The following is a 19,198-nucleotide window of genomic DNA, read 5'->3' as shown; positions in this document are numbered from 1 at the left end:
GAAAAAACACCAGCACTAAACAAGATCGTTAATCCATACAGCAACCTGAGGTCAATGCGCTCTGCTGACATACTACTGGTGCAAACACCCAAGAGCATAAATGTGGCTGTGGACTCTCTATTCGCCAACTCAGTAGGCAAAACTTGGAACTCGCTACCTGCTGAACCTACTCTTCAACCCTCCTTAACCCAGTTCAAAAAAAGCCTCAAACTACACTTCCAATTGCACTGGCAATGTCCCTGCTCAAACCCTGACTAACTACCACCCGCTGGTCTTGGAAACTCTGCCTAATCAAATCATTCATTGATTCTAAAAAGTATCTGAACTCTTTAAGGGACTAAGCCCTTAACTGTGTGTATCAATGTCTGAAACTTAAGCTGCTTTATCTAATTATGTCAACAATGTTTTATCAATGTTTGTAATTTTACTGAAGACTGCATATTATACTTATTTCTAAAAGTTTCTATTGTTCCTAGTGTAATGTAGTCTGCTAACTGGAGCATTTCTCCCCGGGCCTACACTGAAAATGGACATATATCCAGTCTGACCTTCCCTGTAAACAAATAAAAATAAAATAAAATAAATAAATGCATTTTTAACTTAGCTTGCATTTTACATTAGTCAGCTGTTTGAATTGCATGGGTTGGAATATGCTTCATTAGTTAATATATTCCTTTGTATTTCTGAGTATGTATTTGTTTATTTGCTTACTGCTCAATTTGTGGTTTGTGCATAGGAGTTTTTTTTTGGAAAAATCCCGACATGTTTGAATTGCATGGGTTAGAATATACTTTTGTGTGTGTGTGTCTGTGTGTGTGTGTGTGTGTGTGTGTGTGTGTGTGTGCATGCATGCATGCTTAATTAGCTACAGCCATTATTCAAGTTAGAATATTCCTGACATGTTCCTTCAATTAGATTGGTTAGCCATATTTTGCTTTGCTGAAAAAAAGATCCTTTGTATTTTTGTGTATGTGTTTGCTTACTGCTTAATTTGTGGTTTGTGGATAGGAAGGGTTTTTTTGGAATAATGCAAATGTGTTTTTAGTACTTCTTCTTCTCTTTTGCTTATTATATTTTCTTTCCATGGTGGTGTCCTCCATCATATTTTAGAATTTGTTGTTAATATTTTTATTGCATTGGCACTGTTTTTGATAGGTTTTCTTTATATATGATTTTCTTTTTATGTACAGTTATGTATTTTAATATAGAGTTCCATTAGGTTCTGAGTTTCGTGGGTTTCCTTTGGAGAGACACTCAAGCATGTGCAGCAACTGAAAGTTTTTTAGTTTAATTTATATTTTGGGGAGGAGGGAGTTACAACTTACCCATTTTATTTATTTTTTGTGCTCATTTTACTTGCTGTCTTGTGTTGCTGCCCTAATTTTAGTAATTGGGTGGTCCAGCAGTTAGGTGGGTCACACATTTACCATTAGTGTGTTGTTCTGCCCAGTTGACTAGGACACTGTCAAGACCGAAATAACATTGATGACACTGTAAGATAAAGGTAGCGAGCTGGTGGAATGGCAAGTCCATGCTAATGTCATTCTAGTGGAAGAAACATGGGTCTGTAGTTGCACAAGAGTTTATGGTGATTGATCAAAATGCAAAAGCTGTTTAACACAGCTGATCACTGCTTACATTTTGAAAAATCACTTTATCAAAAATCAAAAATGGTGAAAAAAAAAAACACTGCAAAAGGAAAACAGTTTCCATTTGTGAACCTGAACAAAATCTTTAAAATTTCATTAAGACCTATATTGCCTGAATGGGTTTTTATAATGTAAAGTATTAAGGTGAGGTTAGGAACAAGAGCAGGGTCTGGGCCAGCATGCATTAGTAAGGTGGTGCAGAGGTCAAAGATCCCTGACCCTACAACTTTCTGCAGAAAAATCTTTTTTGAAATACTACAACTGCACAAGATACTTTGACATACAGCACATACAAAACAAAACACAGGTAGTGCTAAAAGTAACTTCCCTTTTTCTAACCCGAACTAACCAACAGACACACTTCCAGCTCCATAATGCCAAAACCTTAGGTAAAGCTGAAAATATCTGCATTAACATTGCAAATGCACACTTATATTCTGCTTTGGAATAAACCACACACAACAGAACACATGCCGGGTGCTAACTCTATCCCCTCCAATCAATTTCTGTAAAGTTATCATATAAATACAGACACACACACACACACACACACACACACACACACACACACACACACACACACACACACACACACACACACTATGACCTCCTAATGCTAAAAACATTCAGTACATTCTATTTTTTTTCCATTAGATCCCAAAACACTTACATTTTGCAATGCAATTTCCTCTTTTCAATGCCATCAGTACTTAAGCACAACTCCACCCTATTACATTTGCCTAAATTTATGTAGACTAAACTGAAACATTTGCCTACTCCACATTTTCTCACATTTCCTTTGGCAAATGCTAACATTCACTATTTTAAAAATTGGCACACTTATTTATTTATATATATATATATATATATATATATATATATATATATGTCTTTCTATAATATGCACACACACACACACACACACACACACACACACACACACACACACACACACACACACACACACACACATACACATTATTGATAGAAACATTGTTGCATGAGATATTGCTACTTAAAATAAGTTGGGAGGATTTCTGCTCTTCTTTTGGAGTGAAGTGAAGGGTATACTGCCAGTTGTATATTTGAACAAATCTCTGTACACTAGCTGCATGTGGAAAGGATTGTTTTAAAGTATCACCCTAGTCTGTGCAGCGTGTAAAGTACACAAGTTTTATAGTTGTTGAGTTTAAAGACCTGATGATTTTTAATTCCTGATTCCTGAGCAATGATAGTGATTCCTTTTCTGTGTGTATTTTCTGATTTTTTTTCCAATACAGTTGTGCAGCCAAAGAAAATAAATACATGCATAAGGGGCTGTGGTGGTGTCAGGACTGTTTTTTTTTTTTCCCTGAGAAGACACATTCTTTTTTTAAGTTTTATTTACTGAGTTGAAGCTGTGACTGTCATGAACACCCATTTGAAGCTTCATGGTCTGGACACTTAGAAAAACACATGGGAATCATTTTAAAACTTCTTTTTCATAAGAAACAGTCATGCACCTGGTGCAACTTGTATGATGTTAGAATGACTTTCCTCGTCAATTTTAAAATACAAAAGTAATGTAAAATTAGGTTTGCCATGATGAATTTAAATATACTCTGTTAAGTTGGTAAATGGTAGGTGTAGATATGTATGAAGTGCTTATTTGGAATAATATACATTTTCTCTCCACCCCCAAATGTAAAATCGGTAAGAATAATACACTAGTAAAAGGACGTATATGTAACAAAATATTTCGGATTGCTTGTTCTGATATTGTCCAGCTCCACCTGAGATAAAACTTACAGTTATTAAAAAGGTGCACTAAAGCAGTTTTTAACATGTTCTGACATTAGGAAACTGAGGTATACTTACCTACACCTAGGATAATGTAATTAGACTGGATAAGTCAAACTGCACATTTAGTATTTACTTCTGATGTTAGTTTCCAATGAGAATTTTGGCAATATTGCATCTGTCTTTTTTTCATTTCATGTTCATTTTGTATAAAGCCTGTGAGCCAAAATTTATATTGGTGGTGTTTTCATTCTTGATGCCTCATAAAGTCCCACTGCACATTGAAAATAATAATTGGCACTGCTCTGCACTGTGCATCATGGTGTACCAGACCTTTCAGTGGTGTCGTGGAGGGTGAAACTAGGCCAGTGTATAAAGTATGACTTAAAAGTATGTAAGAATGAGTCTACAGCAAAATATTCTAAGAGCAGATGCTCACAAAGATGAAAAAATATTATCTGCATTTACAGACAGCATGGAAAATGATTATCTGATGGTTTTTGAGAAGTCACATAACAGACAAAGGCTTTTTGAAGCAAGAAAAACAATGACCTACTATTGATCTGCTGGCAGTTATTTCTTAGGACAATGAGCACTTAAAAACTAATGACTACCATATTCTGTAAGTTGAACACAGCCTAGAAACAGACAGTGTGGTAATCTTTTTTAAAGTACCTAAGCACTTCAAAGCTAATGAAATACCAAGTGGTAGAGAGGGTTATGAAAAAACAAGAACTTGATAACTAACTCATCCAATGTCAGTCTTCATTTAGATGTTTAAGTGATTCTGCAGTAGAGATGGCATGCCTAATGCATAGACTACATAAAACAAGTGACTATAGAAGATTAGTGACATAGCAAACAGATTACATCTTGATTATCTATTAACAGTTAATAGCAGCTTCAGAGTGACTGTATTGTTACCGGAGAATAAATGATTGTACATTAGCAAGTGAAATGCTTCACTGATATATTACTTTGACAGTTTGGTCAACAGTATGTGATTATTTAGTGAAGAAAGAGACATGCAATGTAATGATAATTTTGAAAGAATTGCAATTAAACATAAATGTCATGGAGATAAAACCAGTGTAGTTGTTTAGGACCAGAACCGCAGAAAAAAAAAACAAAGCGGTATATTTGTTACAAGTGATGATTTGAAATGCTGGCAATTGTTTAAAAATAAATGGAGTAGTCTGTAAAAAGATGACATATATTTTATGGTTTTAGGTGATTAATCTGCTTTTATTTTGTTCTCTTTATGTATTAAAGATGCTATTAAACATTGACATGCATTGGAGATGGGCTTACATACTGTAGCCCTTAGCAAACCATGAAGAGTAGCACACGATGAGATAAGAACTTGGACTTGGTCTTTGTCCACTGTGTAGGCATTGTACTCTATGAATGGAGTACATATGTAAGCTACTCTCCCCCCTGATCATGAGCACTTAGCATTGGTGGTCCCAGTGTGATGACCTACATACATCTCCCTGTCCTGTTATTTTGTACTTGTCAGTGCATCAATTCTCATTTCCCTGCCAATATGTTAATGTGCATACCAAGCTGAGCAAAACCTTAGACTTGACAAAACAAGTAAACTAACATCTGCATTGTGTGACAGAACAATCCCTGCTAGCAATGGGGTTCCTTATACTACAGGCAAACCTGCTGCCACAGACAAATATTTTCCACCTCCACACAGTGATTTTTGTGAGGTACCAACAATACAATTATGTTCAGTACCATATCCCCTCATTACCATATTATGTTAAGGACTCTCACTCCACCATTATGCCTAAGGAGTGAAGTATTAACTCCTTTCTCTGGACCCAGCACATTGCTGTCACTTCAGTCTATCCTTAAATGTACTTCTTTATAACCAGATATTCATACTGTTCCTTCCCAGCAAGCTCAAGCATATACCTTGGCCAGGCAAGCTGCCCATCTCTTTATGAAGTTGTTCCTATACAATAAAGTCATGACAGCTGGGAGGCGAGGACTGAATGGGAAGAAGCAGACAGGGTGTTGGGAGCCATGATGTAATGAGGATGTGTCAGCATTTCTTCTCCAAGATACAGTAATTGGAAAAGATATCAGAATGAATAGTATGTGCATCGACCTACCAAGCAAAAGTCAATTTACCATTCTACTCTGATGTTGTTGGATGGCATGACTTTTGGTCTCCAGCAGAAGTTATACAGCAGTAATCCAATTCCTTTCCCTCCCAACCAGATAAGAAAACTGCCCATTAGCTGCCTGTGCATATCCCCACCCAACCTTAGCAGTGGCTGGAATCCTTTGCACAGCTCAGATCATTGGTAGCATAGATGGATGCCATGCCTCTGTGCTTTGAGCAGGACTAGAAGTGAAATGTTTTTATGAATCACTTTTAATTATAATGGCTAAGTACCATACAGTAGTGAAGGGCACACTAGGTAGATACACTATATATAGGTAGATATACTAAAACATTACTAACTCTACATAGCAATGTAATAAGTTAAAGTACACCTTGTGTAGTTGTCTGTCATTGTTGCAATAACTAGCTCTTGCATGGTGAGCTACTGTGCTTGCCCCATCCTAACCACAGTACATCATAGAACACCGTGATGTCGTACATGCTCTCCTGCATAATTCAAGTAACTGAAATGTGTGTTGTACATCATTGCCCACAACAACAAGACATGTATCATCTTTGGTTCCCAGCTGCATACCAGATGTCATGGGCATAAGTCTTATCTTTAAACAGTAGATCCTGTGTACCTGTTAGAAGATGATATCCTTGAGTAAGACAGTGCAGTAAACCAGGAAATATATATTGATAAGCAAACAGTGAATTTTTAAACGCTACTCTTAAGAGCCATTACTTACATCTTCCTTCTCAAGTTATTCTCATATTTAAGAAAAATTAATAAGTTTTACTTCTTGAGCTAGATAATGTTTGGAAAACTCACACATGTACATACATTACTATATCTGTAAGAGAAATACTGCATTCTGCTGATTTAAGCAAGCAGCTGCAGCAGCTCACAATATGCTAAATACTCATATTCAAAGAGTTTATAATATATAAGATGAGCATTATGGAGTTGGTAATGGGTTTTCTAGTTTTGATCCTACAAAAGCATCCTTTGTAGAAAAAATGGATGCCTATATAAAGTGAATAAACAGTTCAAAATGCATCTAGTAGTAATGAAAAAAACACCAAAACTTTAAAAGTAACGAGAGACTCCAGAAAAAAATGCATTTAATGCTTTGCTTTTATTTATGCATACTTCAGCAATGGTCTATGTAGTATCTGTTGTAAGAAGAAATATTTTCATATTTAAGGCTGTACAAAAATACAAATCCACCCATCCTTCCATCCATCCATCCATCCATCCAACTATCCAGCTACCCATTCACAACCCCTTTTTCCCATATTCACACAAAGGGTCTGGGTTGTCACCAGTGGTGGCTGGTGATTTCAAATTAAAGGGGGGCTGCAGGAGACAGCTGAATGGGTGGGGCCAATGGGAAGAGGTGTGGCTAACTAGAAAGGGGTGGAGTTATGGTCAAAAACACAAATGGAACTTTAATTAAATATGCTGCCCTGTGTGCCAAACCATCATTACAAGAGTCCAATCAAGACAAAATGAAGTGTAGAAGAAAAAAATACTTCAATGCATTGGCTACATGACAGCTTACTTAATATCTAGATGGAAACAAAAAGGTTGTAAGGCATGAAAAAATAAATTACTTTTTAAATACATTACTGGAATACTAGTCAAAATCAAGTATAAAAAACAAGCTTCTCCTTGCACTGCAGTTCTAATTATAACTTATAAAAGTACCAAGTAACATGCTGAAAGTAGAAATGTCTGTGATACCCCTACTTGTAAAAATGTTTCTTATCCAAAAAAGACCTGCTGCCTGACAACAACTATCTACTTGTTTCATGGGGAAAACATGATCAAAGTAAAAAAAATGAACAGCAAACAAGAAACAAGCTCAAGATAACTTGCTTAAAGGATTACTACATAGGTTATGGACCACACATGATAGATTGGCATTTTGTTTAGTTTACGGGTAAAGCCTGCAAAGATGACTGCAAATCTCCAACAAATGTAATGAGCTTCTGAAAATACTGTAATCCTGTCCTTTATTACAAATACTGTCCTATGCATTTCAATACCCAAGGCTTATATGCTATCTAGTTATATAAATATTATCTGCATGGCAACAACAAAAAGGGTTTTGGTGTTTGTTATTATTTAACAGTATGCTTATTAAAGGTTACTTGCATCTTACAATCTCAGACAAGCTTACCCAATGGTCTTTAAAGCATTGCTACTTAAACACAAAGCAACAGGGCACTGCAACAGCATGCATTTTCTGAATAATAAGAAGCATAAATCAACTATAAAAATATGACAGAAAACCAGAACATTCTGCAAAATCAAGGACAGATGAAAAGCCACTGTCGTACTTGTGTCTACTTTGTATGGGGGAATACTCTACACACTTGCACTGCATAACTGTTCCTTGCCTTGCTTGGACATATCCAGAGTCACTACATGGGGGAGTGGGGTGCAACAAGTATGTCACAATTTCAAATGTTTCTGGCTGATGGTGATGGCTCTGACACTCATACCTCTCAACCTCAGAGCAAAAAATCTGAACAAAGCCATACATAGAAGTGGGACACAGGCCCAAAAATAAGGACAATTTTTAAATATTGCTCTTATAAACTTGCATTAGTATGAAATTTCTGAAGGGTATAAAATCTGAAACTCAAATGTCTGCCATTATTTTCTAACTTCAATCTTTAATGATTTGCCAGTAATTTGGCATAAAATCAAATTCAATGAAAAACAGTCCAAAAATGTGATGCAAAAATATAAAATTGCCACACAATACAGCTGGTAACCTTCTGCCTTTTTAATATTAGTACTGTTAACTTGAGGAGCTGACAAAATAAGAGCATCTACATGCATTTCTGAAATAAAAGTAATCTATAGCTCTGATCATTACAGTTACTTATAACTGTAAACCCTCCATGTTTTCTTCCAAAACTGCCATTTTGCGGATGAATTATTAGGGGGCGAGCAACATTTTGAGCCAAAATTGGGGACAGTTGAGAGGTTTGGATATTCCTAATTATATAAAGTGACTTATTTGCATGTACCTCTCAACCTCTTAATGCAGGAAATCTGGACAAGGCCAAATAAATATATTGGGGGAACATACAAACAGTACTAAAAATTGCTCTTGTATAAACTTAAGACAGTTGATAGAATAACAGGTCTTGCTTTAGCATGCATTTTTCTGAAGGTTATAACGTCTGAAACTCAATGTCTGTCATTATTTAGTGATTTCATTCCTAAATGATTCACCAGAAAACAACACATTTTATGAGGAACAAACCAAAAATAAGAAGCAAAAATCTATTAATTCTGCAAAAATCTGGACAGTTGAGAGGTGTAGTTCAGTCGGGGCTGTCTGATTTTTCTGCCCTTCCCCCCTCACAAAATCATGGTCGAATGGAGCCTCCCCCTGCAGGCATTCCAATGTCCCATTCCTTGGTTATTTCGCCCCATTTACCATAAACACTGTAATGTGCATACCGCTTTACTTCTGCAATGATTTTGATTTCATTTGAAAGTTTTATTTTGCATTTTACAGCACAGACCCTAATAGATATCTGTTAAACAAAGCAAAGCAGTCTGACAAAGAAAATAGACTTAGCATTAAAACTTCTCTGCCCTTGAAACTCATATTCATTGAAAAGCATTGAAACCCACATTCAAAGAAAATACATTTTGCCAGTGACAGATAAAGATTAAATTTGGGCTTTCAAATCATAGATCCCTTGAACACAAAATATACACATGCTCTTTGATACACCTTCCTGATTTTATTAAATTATATTCCTTGTACAATACAGTACAGTTATTGCAGGCCATTTTAAATTTGTTGTTTTGAACATTTTTCCAGTAAACAATGAAGCAAAATGCAAGCACCAATAATGAGAAAACTGCCCAATTCAGGACATTCCCATCATAAAAGTCTACTCAAACTTCTACAGTCCACCAGTATCAGTAAATATACACAATCTCTGAAGATAAAAGTAATCTAAATTCCACATTAAAGAAATCTGTAACTAATGAAGAGGTTGCTGCTAGCAAATAAATTTATATATCATTGTTTCATCTACAAATAAAGTGGTTGTTGCCCTTGAGGAATAAATTGCCCATGTTGCATTAAAAAAAATGCTAAGCTATTAATATTGCAGTAGGGAATGGATGGCAAACTGACAGGTTCATAGTTACTATGTATCTTCGCCAAAAAGAACTGCAGCATCCATCCCATTTACAACACAGTACAGTATCAGCAATGCATCTACCTACTGTGGGAGTAGAACCCACTGCCCTATCTGCATCAAAAGCAAGTATACTGCCTGTTGTGCTGTTAACAATGCAAGTAGACTCACCATAAGCAGTACTAAACTTTTGTTCCCCTGCAACTCTCAGCTCCTTGTAAAATCTACACGACACTCTACTGTATCTCTGAACTTTGCAGCACAAGAAATCTGGAAAAAGCCAAAATTTATTGGGGGGACGGATGGACAAAAGCCCAACAACCAGGTACACATTTTAAACATTGCTTGCATAATGTTGGAAAGTTGCTACAATAAAATGCTGTGTTACCACCATACATTTCACTGCCAAGTCTTAAACCCAGGGGAACCCCGTGCAAAACAGTCAGAGCAACATACCACTATGCCAAATCAGCTGTTTTGTGAAAGAGTGGAAGATTGAAACTTAAATGACTACCATTTAGTGAATTCAGTTCTCACCATAGCTGTCAACCTCTTAGCAAAAAACACCTGAACAAAGCCAATAATGGGGGAATACAGCCCCCAAACATATTCAATGAATTCAGTTCTCACCATACCTCTCAACCTCTTAGCAAAAAACACATGGACAAAACCAGTAATGGGGGAATACAGCCCCCAAACATTTTTAGTGAATTCAGTTCTCACCATAGCTCTCAACCTTAGCACAAAAAACCTGGATGAAGCCAAATTTCAAATATCCATGTTATAAACTTATGTACTTTTTGAAGAATATAAAGTCTGAAATTCAAATGCCTGTTATTTTTATTTAACATTTGTTAACCAGGAAAGTCTGATTTGCAACAAAAGCCAATTTTCAGCAGAGCAGTGAGAAACACTCCAGACACATGTCTTTGTAAGATGGGAAGACATGCAGACTCCACACAGAAAGCATCCAAGCCAAGAATCAAACCAGAGAACTTGTAGCTGTCAGGCAACAATGTTGCCAGTGCAGCACTGCACTACTGACTTTGCTAGCAACAACAAACATACAGAAACCACAGATTTTATGAGTAACAGAACAAATATTATGCAACAATCTGCAACTTATTTACAGATGGAGGTGGGTAGGAAATTCAGGCCCTTACTACCTGCACCCAAGGTACAGGGTTCAAGCCTGAGTATTCTCTACCCACCAGTATGTAGCAACTGGGGCATTACAAACACACACACACACACACACACACACACACACACACACACACACACACACACACACACACACATACACACACACACACACACACCTCCATTTGTCTATAGCACCCATAGCAGCAACTCCACACACACCTCCATTTGTCTGTAGCACCCATAGCAGCAACTCCACACACACACACACACACACACACACACACACACACACACACACACACACACACACACACACACACACACACACACACCTCCATTTGTCTGTAGCATCCATAGCAGCATCTCTGTTTGTCCTCCCTCCATAGATCAGATCAAACTCTGTTTGTAGCCACCCCAGCAACTCTTGTCCTCCGTAGCAGCCCACACAACTGTTTCCCGCAACTCTCCAGCCTGCAGGCGATGCAGTCCAGTGACCTTCCGGTCATCACTGCACAGACTTCTGGGCTGGCAGGGTGGTGATCCCTGTCTTCCCTATCCAGACTGCCTAACTCAGCAGTCTGAGTACATGCTTGAAGTATTAAGTATCAGGAACTTCAAGCACGCATGCGTGGAGTTCCGGGACTTGTAATTTTTTTTTTGTTTTCTTTCTATGGTGGGGGGACTGTTTCTAATTTTTATTCTTTTCCTTTTATTTTTCTACAGGTGTGGGGGGCTGAAGTCCTGCAGTCCTATAGCACAAGCCATCCCTGGTTGTCACATCAACAGTGACCATCATCGTCTGGAGTCAACACTAACACCGTTGAGTAAAAATGCAAATAGCAGCAGCTAAAGTTAGTGGCTGGGAAACCATGAAAGCCAAAATAACTGCAATACTTTCAGCTTTTACATTACCATAATGCAGTAGGAGGTAAACTTTGTGTTTCATTGTATAAATGCTGATTTGGCCAATATTTATTTACTGGTATTAAGATTAGCAAAGGCATTTGCTTCATAAATTTGAGGCTTGAGAAAACTGGCAAGTTTATTCATAAGATGGCAACATTAATAATATAGTTTAGGTATAAGACTAGAGAAGTTACACAAGTGACAGGAAATAGGTTCATAGGTGATACTAAACTAAAACAGCAAGAGCTTTTAAAAGCTTGGCCAATAATACCCAGGATATGACAATATTATATCTTAATTCTCTAAATATGGGATGGGGTAGTATCGGGTAGTGGGTCTTTGGGTGTTGGAGCCTTGACTCATTTTACAAACTGCCTCTGTCCATAAGGGACATGGGGCATACCTCAGGAATGAATTTACAGTTACCCATCCATTTATCCAAATTCTTTTTGAAGAAAGTGATGGATGGGCTTTGTTTCATGAAGATGGGAAGTTTATTCCATCGATATGGAATATGAATCTGTCTCTCCAGAAAGTTCTGTCAGAGTCACAAATAATGTTCAGTTCCATGGAATCCATAACCCTCATATAATTTTTCTTGCAAATATGTAACGTTTTCATCAGGACTAGATCAGGGAATACCTTGTAGGCCAGGCATAAGTCATCTCTCAATAAATGATAAGAGATGGAGTAAACGGATAAGGCCTTTAGTCGGTCCACACAAGATGCATGTCTTACGCTTTGTATTTTTTTAGTGACAAACTTCCTAAGCCACTAAAGTGGGAATACGTGCCTGGTTAAATCCATGCAGAAGAGAGCATTGTAGTTGATTATGGGCTGATGAGGGCTGAGTATAATATCAGTGTGAGTTCCTTTTGACCTTGATACTATGCCTGTACTTACAAGTTGAGCCACACAGAAGGATATCCTCACTATCGTGGCTACCTCATGGTCAAAGTTTAGGTTAGTATCCATTTGTTTTCCTAGGTCTCTCACCGCTGGGTCTACTTTTAGGGGTGTGCTATCAATATAATAATTTGCAGGGATGTCTGTTTGATTATCCCTACTCCAGGCCAGATATCAAGGAGACTCAATCCTCACTTTTTTAATTTCTTCAAAGCTTTTGGGTTTCTAATACCATGACGGGAATGGACCCCATTCCTAAGTCAAAGTATGATTAAAGTTCGTGAAATTAGTATCGTTTCACTCTTTGATGTCAGCCATAAGTGCTCTTTTCAGTACTCACAATGTGCCCAGTATTAACTCCTTCTGCAATTCGTATGGCATTACACGTATTGGTAGCGTATTTAAATAAGATTGTAGACACTTTTTTAAAAGACCCATTGCTCCTACTACTATTGGAAATATCTGGGTATATTTCTTCCACATTGCTCTCATTTCTGCTTGCAAATCCTGATATTTTATGACTTTGTCTCTCTGTACGCAGGACACTGTAGTCACTGGGTGTGGCAATTTCAATGATAAATGCTACTTTTGTCTTCTTTTCCTGAACCACTGTATCTGGTTTTCTAGCATCTATCTTTTGAACTGTTGGTAATGGGTGATCCCATGTGATGTAGACTTCAGCATTTTCTATGATGCTTTGTGGCTCATATTTCCAGTATTTTTCAGCCACTTCAATACCATAATGTTTGCACAATCCCCAGTGCAACAGTCTCAGCACATTACTATGCCTATCAGTATACAGTCCTTCTGCCATTAGTATGTGTCAACCAGCAACAAGGTGTGCAACTGTTTCCACTTCTGTTTTACAAAACCTACATTTGATTGTTTCTCCCACATGTTCAATGGACTTTGTAAACCAGTGTGTATGTAGGCCACTATCTTGTGCTGCCAATGTAAATCTTTCATCTCTTGGTTTAAATTCACCTCTCCTTAACCATTCCTACATTCGTTCCTGATTAACATGAGGTTCTTCCAGAAGTTTTCTATACTTACAACTCTATTTATGCTTTTTCCACATTTCTTGCCTTCTCCTCTGGTCCCTCACCTTATATTATTTCTTTTGTTTTTGGCACATTCAGTCGTTAACTTTTATCTGCTTGTGGTTTAATTCCCATTCCTGCTTGATGCCGATATGCTTCTGCTAGCCTAAGCAGGGAAGTCATCTTAGATTTATTCTCCTCATGTTTCAAAACCTTTACTATGTTTGGGTCTTGTGAGGTCAGCAGATATGTGTGGAGTCCCACGATTGCAGATCATACATGTAATCAATTTCAAGGAGGCACATCCCTCCTTCAGAATGGGTAATATATAATCTTGGTATGCACTGATTTTTATAAATCATTTGGTGAGCATGAAGCATCCTTCGTGTTTTCCTATCTAATCTATCCAGCACATTTTGGGACCAGTCAATTACTCCAAAACTGTAAGTTAGGACAGGAAGAGCAAATTGGTTTATAGCTTGGATTTTGTCCCTAGATCTCAAAGCTGTTTTCAGGATTAATTTAAGTCTTCTGAAGTACTCCTTACTAAGTCTTATTTGCATTTGTTCATGTTTTACTATTGATCCTTCATCATTTCCCAAATATTTATACACTCCCTCCTGCTCAAGTGCTTTTATATCGCATTCTTGTCCCAAACTGATGTATTCCTGGTGTTGCAGTTTTCCTACTTTAAAGGTTGCTGTTGCACATTTATCAAGACCAAAATGACATTCTTATATCATCTGAAAAAGTTTTGACATCTTGGAGTTGTGCTTTCAGTTCTTCATCTGATGAACTAAACAGTTTCAAATCATCGACAAAGAGAAGATGAGAAGTCTTTGCACTTTATTGCTTTCTAGAAGCCAAATTTTAGCCATTACCTAAGCTGTTAAGTAGACAGCTTATTGGATTAAGGACAAGGCAGAATAGCACCGCTGACAGAGAGTCACCCTGGAATATCCTCCTTTGGATTTTTATCACTGGAATAATAAGTTGTCCTTTATCATGGCTTAATTGCAGATTGGTCTGCTACTGTTTCATGGTCACTGTAATGTAATCGATCAATGTAGAGTGTATCTTATAGATTTTTAAACACTCTTTTATCCATGAATGTGGGTTACTATCTAATGCTTTTTTTGTAGTCAGTCCATGCAGCACTTAGATTCTTCCCCTTTTTACACTTCTCCACTATAACTTTATTTAACAACACATGATCCTTTGTTCCATATGTCTTTCTTTTATTGCCTTTTTGTTCTGTTGCCATAATTGAGTTTTCTTCTAAATGACTATAAACTTTGTTGGTATCAATTTCAGTATATAGTTTATACATTGTCGCAAGGCAAGTTATTGGTCTATAATTTTTAGGGTAGCTTGCAGGTTCACTCTTAAGTAGGAGCATTGTTTTTCCTGTTGTTAGGCAGGTTGTTGTCTGTTCGGGATGCACATATAAATAATTCTTACTCATGGCTAAATCTTCATGCAAAGATGTTAATACTTTTAAATAGAAATTAGGTACTGCATCTCGGCCTGGGTTTTTCCATTTAGAGGCTTTTCTTAACTTTGTTTCAATCTTTGGTTGTTACTTCATCCCCTTCCATATCCTGTACCTTTAAACTTCTTCATCTTTCTTTTACTTCTTCTATCCAATTAGCATCTTTGTTATGTTCCACAGGATTTTCATAGATACTTCTCCAAAATGTATCTATTTCTTCTTTTTTGGTGATCTTTCAATTCCTTTTACTTTATTTCCCAGTTCTCTATAAAAGTTTTTTGCGTCATCAATAAATTGCCTATTTTGTACTTTTCCTTTATATTTGTCTATGTTTTTGCCAGGCTGTGGAGTGGTGATTCATCACTGGGACAAAACAGAAATTCCCTAAGATTTCAAGAGCAGAATAAGTTATTTCTTACATTTATTTAATTAAACTGCTTTAATGCGTATAATTGTGTTATACAGCTAATCTACTACATTTTGCATTGTTATAAAGCTTTTTTTTCACAGTTTTGTTGCATTTGTGTACTGTTTTATACAGTTTAGCTATATTTTTTATTGCTGGTGTTTCATTACTGTAATTGCATTTTTACTGAATTACTTATCTGTAAACTGCTTGTTCATACTGAAAGTTGTATTTTCTGTTTGTGAATGCTCTATCTGTCCTTTTCTGTGCATTTTTGTGAGGCTTCTGTGCTCTAGTCAGGTAGCATAGTCTGGATAGAGGCCTGCTGTTAGTTTGTTCTGATTTCCTGCCAAGGAGTGTTTCATATACCTGATTTGTATGCAGTAAAAAGCATTCTCTAGAGTACCCTTTATTTGTTTAAAACTTTCATTTAGTTGCTCACTGCTGTTTTTTTCTGCTGAGATAAATATTTTTGTAGTGTTTTCTGTCTAATAATATAGCAAGTAGCTGTAATAGTGTTCATTACTGTAATTGCATTTTTACTGAATTGCTAAACTGTAAACTGCTTTTTCATACTGAGAGTTGTATTTTCTGTTTGTGAGTGCTCCATCTGTGATTTCTGTGCATTTATTGTGAGATTTATGTGTTCCAGTCAGGTAGCATAGTCTGTATAGTAGCCTGCTGTTATCCAGGCCTGGTCGTTTTGATTGTTGAGTTTCCTGTGTTTCTGGCAATTATCTCCTGCTGATAGTGTCTTGTATTCTCTGTTATTGAGATTAACAGTGTTTCTTGAACTTATCTAGCATGAGTGATTGGTTGAAACAGCAGAGGCTAGCAGGACTGTGTCATAATTCGAGCTTCTAGATTCTTCCATCCTTTCGAGTATTTAAACCCTGTGTCTGCAGGAGGCTGTGATTGTATTTACCAAGCTGTAGAGTGGTGATTCATCACTGGTACAAAGCCAAAATTCCCTAAGACTCCAAGAGCAGAATAAGTTATTTCTTACATTTATTTAATTGAATTGCACTTGTATAATGCTTATAATTGTGCTATCTAGATAATCTACTACATTTTGCACTGTTATAAAGCTTTTTTTTACTGTTTCACTGAATTTGTGTACTGTTTTATACTGGTCTAACTGTATTTTCCATTGCTCAATAAAGTTTCATTACTGTAATTTTTTTTCTAAATTACTTAACTGTAAACTGCTTTTTCTTACTGAGAGTTGTATTTTATGTTTGTGAGTGCTCTGCCTGTGCTTTTCTGTGCATTTCTGTGAGGCTTCTGTGTTCTAGTCAGGTAGCATACTCTGGATAGAGGCTTGCTGTTTGTTCTGATTTCCTGCCAAGGAGTGCATCATATAACTGATTTGTTTGCAGTTAAAAGCATTCTCTAGAGTCTATTTGCTCCTTTATCTGTTTAAAACTTTCATTTAGTGCTCACTGCTATTTTTCTGCTGTGATAAACAATTCTGTAGTGTTTTCTGCCTAATAGTGTAGCTAGTAGCTGTAATAGGTTCCCTCCCCCCTCCCTATTGGTGTCTTGTTCTTATACTTGGTGACTTTGCAGTTGCCCACCCCTACTGTAAATTTGATCAGGGACACTCCTCCCAGTCTAGTGTCATTAGCTAATTCTACATAATACAGAGAGAACATTTTAGAAGGCCAACCCACTTAGGTTCTTAACTTTGAATTATCTTCTGTTCCTGCCTTCTCCCTTTCCACTTCACTAAAAAAAAAAAAAAAAAAAAAAAACTTTGCTAGAATCTCCTTGTGTTCTGACTGAGTGTGCTTCGTGGTTGATGGGTATATTTTCTGGCACTTTTTAAGGGTTCAGAGTTGAATAAAAAAAAAATTGAATTCAGTTCAGAATACAGTTTGAATAAATTGCATTTATTCAAACTGTATTTGCTTTATTATTGCACACACTCGTGTGCTAGCTTGCACTGCACTTAAATTATTTTTAGTGCTGTTTTAGCTGCTTTTCAGTAAAAAAAATTATAAGCTTGTTTCCTGTCTTTCTTGTAACTAGTCTAGTCCAGATACAGGTTTGCTGTATGCAGGACTGTATGTAAGCTTCTGAGCCCCCCAAGGCTTTCTGTGTTGGAGGGAAGCCTTCTAGCTTATCAGTGGGAGTGGTAAGCACTAGGTAGCCTATCTACCACAAGAGGGGTGGTTTCTGGCCCAGAAATTGTAGTTTTTTGGCAGTGTGGACAGTTTTCCCATATTTTTCAAGTTTCTGGTTTAAAAGCCCACATTTGTGCTTGTTTCCCACTTTTCCTATAACTAGTCTAGTCCAGATACAGATTTCCTGTATCCAGGACTGTTTGTAAGCTTCTGAGCAGTGCCAAAGTCTGCTCTTCAAATTTTCCCTTAGAGCTGCTAGTTCTCAACTCTCCTGCACTTTTACTAGCTTATTAGCCTACCCCTTTACCAGACTTCTTGTAGCAATTATTGTAGCACACAAAAGTGGTACCAGCACCAAATGTTCTACAAGGAAACAGCTCCAGTACTTATTATTAATGCCCACCCCTTGCATGTCTAAAGGTCAGTTCCCTGAGCTTTCTCCTATTAACCTGGTGAACTCAGGCATCCTGAGACAATGTAGCAGCTGCCTCATGTAGCCCGACAACCCTCTCCTCTTACCTCCTAACACTCGGACTTGTGAGAGATGCACTTATATATCCAAATGGGAAGCCACGCACTCTCCAGCCAAGACCAGAATAGCTGGTCAAGAGGAGAAGGTAAATACTTGCACCATACCACAGGGAACACATAGCCCTCCAGAACACACACCAGCACTGCCTTCACAGAAAAAACACAAACCACACACCCACCTTCACGGAGGCTGTCAATAAAAATCTACCCAAACAGCAGAGACTTCCAAGGCAGAAACACACTTATGAGATGCACAACTCTCCTAAACAGTGTGCCACTCAACCAAAACCCATAAGACAAAACAGCATGCCCAACACACTAGTCAAAGGTTCCTCAATAATGAGGCATGCTGATGTCCCACTTACTAGGTTGAATAAGGAAAAAGTAACAGTCAGCTGCCTGTCAGGTGCCAGGATCTGCCACATAATGCACGCACTCAGGTCCCTCAACAACAGGTACAAATATGACAACCCTCTCCTCTTACCTCCCAACACTCGGACTTGTGAGAGATGCACTTATATATCCAAATGGGAAGCCATGCACTCTCCAGCCAAGACCAGAATAGCTGGTCAAGAGGAGAAGGTAAATACTTGCACCATACCACAGGGAACACATAGCCCTCCAGAACACACACCAGCACTGCCTTCACAGAAAAAACACAAACCACACACCCACCTTCACGGAGGCTGTCAATAAAAATCTACCCAAACAGCGGAGACTTCCAAGGCAGAAACACACTTATGAGATGCACAACTCTCCTAAACAGTGTGCCACTCAACCAAAACCCATAAGACAAAACAGCATGCCCAACACACTAGTCAAAGGTTACTCAATAATGAGGCATGCTGATGTCCCACTTACTAGGTTGAATAAGGAAAAAGTAACAGTCAGCTGCCTGTCAGGTGCCAGGATC

This window comes from Protopterus annectens, chromosome 10.part0 (genome assembly GCF_019279795.1).
Source record: "Protopterus annectens isolate FY-2018-M chromosome 10.part0, PAN1.0, whole genome shotgun sequence".
In the NCBI taxonomy this organism is placed as follows: domain Eukaryota; kingdom Metazoa; phylum Chordata; order Ceratodontiformes; family Protopteridae; genus Protopterus; species Protopterus annectens.
This window is presented reverse-complemented; position numbering follows the sequence as displayed.